Below are 8809 nucleotides of genomic sequence, written 5' to 3'. Positions count from 1 at the left end.
ACACACACACACACACACACACACACACACACACACACACACACTCAAAGACAGAAACACACATGCACAGCGGGATACCATCATCAGCCTGTTGGTGTGGAATTAGACAGGTGTGCCATCTGCTGCAGCGTGACCATTGAAGGTGAACTTGGATGAAGTGTTACTTCTTTCAGTCCTTCCCATTCACTGGGAAATAAACTTTATTCTTTTAGAATAAGGTAAGGTGACCTTACGCTGTGCGTGAAATGTGCCTTGTAGTTCTTTATGAAATAATTTAAGCTATAGGTTCTGAATTTAGGTAAATGATTTCAATGAATGTTTTTGTCATAAAATATGCTGAACGAGCATGTCACTTTAAACAAGCATGTCACTTGTTAGGTATGAATTCATCATTGAGTGTGTGAGATAATACAGCCATTGTATTGGTTGATAGATGCATAAGTAATGGTTAGGGCCAGTCAAGTTACTCAGTCAGTGTTGACTCAGTGAGCTTTCAGTCAGTGTCTGGATTGTTCCCTATCGTCCCATAGACACTTCATAAAACACTGTGTGTGGATGGGGGGGGGAGGGACATTGGGGTGGAAAATGTCCCCTCACTCACTCGTTGATAGTATAGAGGGCTCTTACACATACACAAGCACACATATGCACACACATATGCATGCAAAGGCTCAGACGCACACATGGCGTATGTAATCTGGTGTTCATTATTGCAGACAAGGGAGTGTTGTGTTGCACTGACAAACAGTTTAGTCTCTCTAGTGTGTGTCTGGTTTAAATTATCACCTGTATCTCCAAGACCAAGGGCCTCCTATTCTCTCTCCCTACAGGAAAAGGTGGAGACCACAGGCCCATTCACATACTAATGTGCAAAAGCCAAACATAGTATTTTTGATTGACTGTTTGGTTTCAAGTAAGTTAGGTTAGGACCTTTTCTCCATCATGCATCTCTTAATTATGCCACAGACTGTCTGACAGTCTTTTTTCTAACTTTGTTAGAGAAAAACTTCTTACTTTTTATATTGTGTTTCTGGGTGGATTCCCCTACAGCAACCAATGTTTTTGTTTTAATTTCATCACACTTTTTAAAGTCACTTTCATAAAAGACTATCTTCCTATAGTGTCAAGGTCAAATGTTGACATCACTTTGATGTCTAGGCTGATTCCACCCGATCTGGTTTGCTGTGACTGTATAACAGCTATTAACAGTAATTTATGTAATATGGTATTTTTGCAATGTAGAAAACTGATTACTACAATTTCGTCTTCTATGAAACCTGTCACTTGTTGCCCTTGGGCTTAGACAGAAGAGAGAATGATACATTGCCACTCCTTGTGCACACTCATCCCTGAACTCCATTATGACTTATGTTGAAATAGCCTCAAAACGGTTGCTTCCACGTAAACCTCTTGCATAAGGGCGAATTAATAGAAACACTAAAACATTTCTGGTAAACACTTTGTTACAACAACAATCTAATGCTGATACTTTTTAAAGGTTACAATAGTTTTATTCTAGTATGGTGTACCTATGTAGATGATTGATGACTTGAATACCTCTGCCTTGTTGACAATATAAAGAATTACACAATTGAAATTGAATCTGAATATGAGAGACATGAAGACAAGTTAGGAGGTGGCTTTAGTCCCGCATACAAGATGACCGTGACTCAGACCCAGTGATTCAGACCTTAGTTTGTTCAGTTGTTATTGCAGTGGAAATATGAACCTCTGTCCCTTTTACCTGCAAATGATTAACCGTGACATGAGACTTTTTGCACGTTGTGACCAGATGCCGCTGTGACGCTGCGCCGCACTTCTGACCAGACAGTCAGAAGTCATTTGAAGTCAGTTTTCATTTGTCCAATACATGAAAAAAAACGTGCTTTAATGTTGGCTTTTATGTTGATATCATTTCATCATCATTTCATTAGGGTTTCATTGTTTGATTGTTTTAAGTGGCAGTTATTGTTGCCACTGCTTCTTAGTTCTGTCGTTCTGCATACCCTAAGTAAGGATGCTAATACTACTCTTACAAAAAAAAGCAATAGATTTAGTTCATTGATGGACAATAATTGATCCTTTCAGAAATTCCTCTTGCACCATACAGCTCATCCGATAGACAAACAACAGACAACACACAACAACAGGATCACTAACCCCCCCCCAATGGTGATGGCAGCATCTCTTACGTCTGGAATAGGGCATGTGGCCCGTCACCGCAAATTGCTTTTTTTGGTAGAGCTTCTAGTAAATTCTTTCTATCGGTCTGTGGAATGTGTGTCAGACTAGAATGGAAGATTAGAGAGAAAGTGGGGCACCAGAGCCCGGAAAAGAGCAAGAGTGGGCTCTAGGGTAATCTATTCTTTCTCTCGTTCTCTTGCTCTCTCTGTGTCTCTTTGTCTCGCTGTGATGATCTCCCTCTCTCTCGCTCTTTCTCTCTCTGGTCATCTTATAACACAATTAAATCCCCTCGTTCAGAGGTTTAATTGGTCATCTGGGCAGAGACTCACAGCTGCTGGAGAACTGTTACATGCTGTGTAGAACATCATGCAGGCACTGACTATCAGAGAATGACACCTGATATTGCCAGCTCTATTACAACAGCTGATGTTATTGTGTTTAAGCTTTGCAAGGTTACTTGTTGGTCTTGAATGCAGATGAGGCTGAAATGTAATGGCACCGGTCGTTATGTTGTCTAAAAGTCCATTGGCCGTATAATCAGCCTAACATTAAATGCCTGTACATACCAGAGATTGTGCATTTTGCGTAATACACACTCTCTATCAATCCATCTCAGATTCAATAACTGACTTTATCCCTAAACATGCAGCTCTGAAGACCCAGTAATAATCAACCGTTACCTGCTTATGTATGTGGAAAACATTTTAGATAACGGGGACTTTGGGACCATGCAGGGTTTTTATTATTAAGAATATGTTGCTATTTTTCAAATGATGATCCAAAAAGCTGTATTTTCATCATGTACTTTCCCATGGGACATTCACCACTTCTCTTTGAGCATTTACTTCTGTCCCAACTTTGGCCGTTCATTGAACTGGCCGACTGCTTACTAGATTAACTCAGGCACCATGCTAACAATATAGTACTACATTCACAGAGGGGAATGGGGGCAGAGGACTAAGCCAGTACAGAAAGAAACCTCAAAGAGAGAAAACTAAACTCAACACAGAAAGATTGGAGCACACAATAGAGACAACTAGATCAGAAGGAGAGAAGAGCTTAAAAGACGAAATCAAAGAAATACAGTAGAATAAAGGGAAGAGGGGGATGGAATTCCACAATGACCTACATTTGCATTGCAATCTCCAGCTGAAGCCAACATGGGCAGTCATGACAGAGTACAGTAATAGTACACTAAGATAGTTAGCATAAATTAGCTTATAAGTCTGCCTGGAGACGGTTAGCTTGGGATTTCTGTCGAGAGACCACCCTGATATTTTGTCTCTTGTACTTATTCTCTTGTGCAGCATGTGAATTCTAGCGATCATACTACAATACGTTATTCGTCTGCTTATGAGCCATCCTCTTTTAGTTCCTAATCTATTATTGTCTTGCTGCACTGTCCCAGAACTCATGGGCTATAAAATATAAAGGGGAACACGAACATCCTCAGAAACCTTTTACACTGACTGTAGGCCAAATGATCAATGCTTTAAGTCTTATTAGCCATGCTTTACCCAAACGTCTGTTTTATTAAACAGCCGTGGCCAAACATGTTTTACTATAATTATAGAATAGCAGCCGTCCAACAGTAGACACAAAAGCATCTAAAAGAGAACGTCTATACAAGCATTTTTATGAAGGCACCCCAAGAAATGCACAACGTACAATTGTCATCATTGTGCGAGTAAAAGATTTTGGATGCAGAATATTGATAGTGACTATGTATTGGGTAAATCAAAATCACTTTTTTTGTGTAAAAAAAAAAAAGGAAGGAATGTGCAGAAAATGGGCAAGATGAGAAATAGCTCACACATCCCACCACACAGTGTGAGAGGAAAAGGATGGTGGCATTTTGTAGACGAGAGCAATGCATTGTTGTTATCTTACTTGGTTCCCATCCATTGCTTTAGTATCCATTCATACCACAGTGCTGTGAGACAGAAATGGTGAAAGAGGAGGAGAATAACCAGGGAGGGATGTAGAGATACAGGAACTCGGTTAGCATCGAAATGAGAAAGCAAGCGATGCAGAGAGCAACGGGTGCATTTGTAAGCTATCTTTTCTTGTGTGTCTGCGTCTTCGAGACATCGTTAGCATTCACTCTGCGGAACCACACAGAGGTGACATACTGTCACTCTCAAATTACCTGTCCCCTTTATCTTAACAATGGAAAATCAACATAATATATATTTCCTGTTTTCTGTTTTCCTTTCTCTGCAGCCCTCCTCCGCCACTCTTTATGACACATTTTCTCCACTTTGCAGTAAGCATTATGTCAACACTGTAAACATTTAGCTGGAACTCTGTACAGCATTCATTAGTATTCAGGCTGCAGCTCTACAGTGGCACACTGACACACTTCCTGTTAACAGCTTTTGGCTTGTTTTTTTTCCAAGTTTATTTTTTGGGCTTTTTTCTTTTATTAGATAGGATAGCTGAAGATAGGAAGGGTGGATGACATGCAGCAAAGGGCCACAGGTCGGACTCAAACCTGGGCCACTGCGGTAAGGACTGACTCTCGGTATATGGGGCGCACAATCAACCATGTGAGCTGCCAGGGCGCCCACCTCGGCTCTGTTTAGTGTACATCATTCCAAGGCTCTTTGTTTAAAAACTCTACATCTCTAAATCATCTCTGTATACATCACTCTTAGACGTACACCAATTTTTGATCTAATAGAATAGAGTGAAAAGTGCAGGAAGGTAGTGACAAAGAGACCAAGTGAGTTGGAAGACAAAGAAAAAGGAGTGGGATGAGAACAGTAGAAGAAATTGGGAGGGAATAATAAGAAGAAACAAGATCAGGGCAGAAAAGGTAAGAAATGGAAGCACACGAGGAGTAGAGAGGAGATTGGGAGTGATGCAGCCTTCCGTAGAGGAGAGCAATGTAAAGGAGAGAAGAGTAAGACGAGTCTCATGCATTACTATTCAGGATGCATCTCACTGCATTGCAGTGGCACACTGACACACATTCACAACTACAGTTGACAGTGAGTTATTTTAAAGAATCCAGATTTTAAATATCTTGCAGTCAGTATTACAAACTGCTACATTGATTGCTACAGGGTGTATGTTGAATGTTGTCACTAAGCTACACATCCAGCACTTAATGCACTATCTGTATAAAGCCACTCAGTTGTTTTGGTCCCTCATTTGACTATAATGCAAACCATTGACAAACAACATCATGGGTTCAAACCTGGCTAATAATCCACCCTCCTCTCTTATCTCTCTTGTCAGCATTCAGTGAATATGGTGCTCTGTAGTAAGAGAAAGGGCTGTCAAAATGTAGTGAGTGGTTAAGAGTCCTCATTAGTGTATATGTCATTTAAATGCATGTTCATGGCCGTAAAGTCAGGGCTGAGTTTGAAAATGTCATTATACTTGTACTTTTGCTGATGTTGCAAATTCAGTGCTGGTTCTTTTGATGCCATTCTTTGGTTACTGTCAGCACATTTAAATCAATGTGGATGTTTTAGTTTCTGCTTAACACTGGTATTTAGACTATGTACATCACTAAATAAAACCAGATAGTGCTCAGCTGATCGCTACAACACATATCTTACAATACAACACAAAGTAAATGAACATTTCACCATGAAAGTCTGCAATTTAGAGATGTTCATAAGGAGTAAAAAAAAGAAATCAATTTACATAGCACCAATAATATTACTACACAACTCTACTTAAGATACACACATTTCAACTAAAGTAAGTCTCAATACAAGAAACCTTTTTTCCCCAACCCGTTGCTTACAGAATTCTTACAGTATCAGTATCAGGACAGTATTAAATACTCCTCATCATTTTGTCCTCCACCGCACTCCTCTTTTCTTTCAACACCTCTGCTCATCTTCTTCTCTTCCCTCTGTCCTTCTTTCCCTTATTCTGTGTTTGGATGACAGCTGTTAGGAGCTGTAGTCAGACAGTCCGGAGTTTTTGTGTGTCAGCATTGGTCACACTGCAGCAGGTGCGTGTGTGTTTGCTCGCCCACACGTTTGCATGCATTTGTGCCCATTGAGGCTAGATTTGCTGTGTGTGTGTGTGTGTGTGTGTGTGTGTGTGTGTGTGTGTGTGTGTGTGTGTGTGTGTGTGTGTGTGTGTGTGTGTGTGTGTGTGTGTGTGTGTGTGTGTGTGTGTGTGTGTGTGTGTGTGTGTGGACAGGGCAAGCTGACTTTCTGTCAGCAGCTAATGATGAATGAAGAGGTGAGCTTGGTTCCCAAGGAAGCGAACTATTAGAGCAGACTATTATGAGCCCTAGAGCTTGGAGACCATGCAGATTCCTATCCCCACATATCCTAACCCCTTAGCCCAGTAGGAATTGTATAGTAGAGTTATTTATTGAGATCATTTATTGATCAGATGTTTTGACTCATTCACTCCTACTTCTATTCACTTTTTTCCCCCTGCTCCCTCCAGTCCCAGATTCATTAAAACCAATTTTTCACTTAGCTTAGGCCTCTAGTTTATTAAAACATGTAATTGTAGACTTACAGTAGCCTACCAGACTGACAGAGCAGAAATATAAATCATTGAATGAAACCCTAGCCTGTTTCTGTGCTATGTGGGTGGCTCCATCTGGGTATACCAACTGCTCAGCTAAAGAGTGTGTGTGTGTGTGTGTGTGTGTGTGTGTGTGTGTGTGTGTGTGTGTGCGCGCGCCTGTCTGTCTGTCTGTCTGTCTGTCTGTTATATTTGAAGAAAAGAAATAGGATGTTATGATACATTAATATTTCCTAGGTCTACGTGCTAACATTTTGCTAATAAAGTACTGGTACATTGAGATTTTACTGCCAGTATAAGCATATGGTGAGAATCATAAAGTGTCATATTGCTGGTTTCATAATGCTTCCTGCTGCATTGATGCCATCATTATTGATAGATAATGATCAGATTGCATTAAATCATATCACGTTCTTATTATGGGCGATGGGAAAAATGTATACAGCATAGTATTGTAATATTTTCAATGGTAATACTATATCGATACGCAGGTGCCAAGTATCAATCTTTTATTATGTACAGTATGTGTTGATCAGTTTATCTGCTTGACAATCCCAGTTTTCAGCAATACAATTGAAGTGATATGAACAAACAGAGAAATGTATCTTTTTAGATAAAACATATGTTGACAAATATTCCTTTTGGGGAGATTTGAAATTGGGAAAAATCTGAAGTTGGAAAAATGGTTATAAATTGCAGTATATTTCAATATGTTTAAAATTGCAATAATATTGTATCTTGGCATAAGTATCGTGATGATATTGTATCGGGAGGCGTCTGGTGATTCCCACCCCTAGTTCTCATAGCAACCAGAACTGTACTCCTTTTGTATAAAAATAAAGATAAAGGAAGGAACTTTGTCCTTCCACCTTTATTTATTTCTGTGGAGAGGATGAGTTGCATTGCCTGCTGCCTTTGGGGAAAATTGTGTAGCAAGCTTGTTTAGCAAGAGAGTTAATTGCAACAGCCAAAATTAACCAATCTCGCTTACACAGGAGGTCTTTACTGTATACATAATGAGAACTAATAAGGAACACTTTAAAGTAAAGAGTGCCTTTTTGCAGTATGCTTTGAATACATACATCTTAATCTACTTTCCTTCCATAGTCCTTTTTCTGCTTCCTTACAATATGCAAAAACACACACGCAGACACACACTCTGTGAAAGCACAGTGTGACATTCCAAGGAACAGTCTGGAAGGGGGTTGAGGACAGAGACAGACTTGGCAGCTCAATATCAAATAGCCATACTATCTCTCTCACACACACACACACACACACATACAGACAGAAAACTATCACCTCTGTCACAAATGTCCTTATAGACTACTGAGACCCAAGTTCCCACAGAATGTTGAAATATCACAGACCAATAGACAAAGCTTAGTTAGGGATATATATGAAAAGTAGTGGTTTCTTAGTATTATGGGAATTAATTAACAGCTGCAAGACAATCCATTGGCTTGATACTGTATTTTTTCTGCTCTGGGACATTGTTGATTGGCTAGGGCTGGGTGTATGCAAACGCCATAACAATGAAACGTCTAAAAATTCTGTGACCAAATTTGCTCTTTTTTCTCAAAGTAGTTGAGCACAGTTGGTACACAGATACACCAAAGAGTCAAGCTCATAGTGTATAGTGTGTGTGTTTTCAACTGGTAAAGTGTTAGTGATGCAGGGCTAATTACAAGTCTCCGAAACAACCATGTCACACAGCAGCTATTCCTACTGACAGCCAGCTATGCCACTAGACAGACTCACACAGACAGACAGACACACACACACACACACACACACAGACAGACCAGCGGTCTGAAGCGTGTGTGTGCGCACGTGCATGAGTGAGTGTGTGTGTGTGTGTGTGTGTGTGTGTGTGTGTGTGTGTGACAACTGGAGCTGCCAATTGCGCTATTTCTATCCAGGGGTCACTTAGTGCTAGACCGAGTAGACGATGTGTGTTAGCAGCCACTTTATCCTGAGAGCAACAGAACAACTTTCCACAAACTGGGCAGATAGCATCCTAACCCATAACACTGTCTCTTCTCTCTATCTATCTATCTATCTATCTATCTATCTACAGTGGGTACGGAAAGTATTCAGACCCCTTTAAATTTTTCAC

General features: G+C 40.2%; 1 protein-coding gene and 1 long non-coding RNA gene across 11 annotated transcripts in view; one reads left to right on the top strand and one right to left on the bottom strand.

Moving 5' to 3' along the window:
- LOC117945720 (protein MTSS 1-like) overlaps window positions 1-8809 on the top strand; it is a 52852-nt gene that overhangs the window by 21209 nt on the left and 22834 nt on the right. The window lies entirely within an intron of this gene.
- The window catches only part of LOC117945756, a 14817-nt gene continuing 14069 nt past the window's right edge, over window positions 8062-8809 (bottom strand). Inside the window, exon 3 of the long non-coding RNA XR_004656887.1 lies at window positions 8062-8072. This is a non-coding gene — a long non-coding RNA (uncharacterized LOC117945756). The remainder of the gene's footprint in view (window positions 8073-8809) is intronic.

This window comes from Etheostoma cragini, chromosome 6 (assembly GCF_013103735.1).
Source record: "Etheostoma cragini isolate CJK2018 chromosome 6, CSU_Ecrag_1.0, whole genome shotgun sequence".
Taxonomy (NCBI): domain Eukaryota; kingdom Metazoa; phylum Chordata; class Actinopteri; order Perciformes; family Percidae; genus Etheostoma; species Etheostoma cragini.
Note: the sequence above shows the minus strand (reverse complement) of the source record. Positions and strands in the feature narration are given on the sequence as shown.